Raw genomic sequence first — 936 nt, forward strand, 5'->3', positions numbered from 1 at the left:
ACTTCAATACCTGCACCAATCTCAGGACTGAGCCTCTTCAAGACAGCTGGCTTCATGTGTTATATCTGAAGTTAGATGTCCTTTTTTGAATATTCACTGAATTCAGCGTTACGCATTTATGTCCTTCATGGAGTAGACACTCCGGCTTGAGTGAGTATTGTCGAAACCTGGTTCGTAAAGGGGAGAAATCAATAAGGGAAGAAATTGTTTGCTTGGAAGATCATGGCTTTCTGGCCAGTCCAGCTATCAACAGTTTGCCTGTTACTCCCCTTCTGTCAGCAGTCTTAATCTGTCAGATTGAGAGTTCAGGTGACTCACAGAAACTCCTAGACTACAAAGCTATGCCAGGTCTTGCTTTCTGAGGGGTAAAAGAGAGGTCTAAAAGTAGGCTTAGTTGAGAGGACCTTATACTCTTTAGTATAAAAACTGTCAAGCACCCTTCTCTATATTCCTCATAAAGCTTCATAGCATAGAATCACTATGATTTGCTTGATGATGTAGGTTGCATTTGATGTTTCTGATTAAACATTGCTGTGGCTTTGATTACTTAGGCAGAATATGCTCTTAAGACGACTTGAATGAAGAGATGCCCATTGACCATTTTTTTGCTTAAGGAAGGCAGTGAAATGTGTAATTTAATTTAAAATTTCACAAAGTGATTATCTTTACACTTAGGAAAACATCATTTTGAAGTGTTTTTTTCAACTTCAGAAGGAAATGACAGCATGACAAAAACTGGTGCTCAGTTTCTGTTTTGTGTTATATATTGGTGCAAGATTTTAGCTTGGATGGTAATAAGAAGAAACTTGATTTAGTATCATCTGGTAACTACAACACAGAGATGAAAAGTAAGGCAGCTATAGAGCATGGAGTATTACAAGTTTATTAGCAAATGCATTTGGTGCTGACAACTGGAAATTTCATGCAGCTCTTCCG

Source organism: Buceros rhinoceros, unplaced genomic scaffold (assembly GCF_000710305.1).
Source record: "Buceros rhinoceros silvestris isolate BGI_N320 unplaced genomic scaffold, ASM71030v1 scaffold12469, whole genome shotgun sequence".
NCBI lineage: Eukaryota > Metazoa > Chordata > Aves > Bucerotiformes > Bucerotidae > Buceros > Buceros rhinoceros.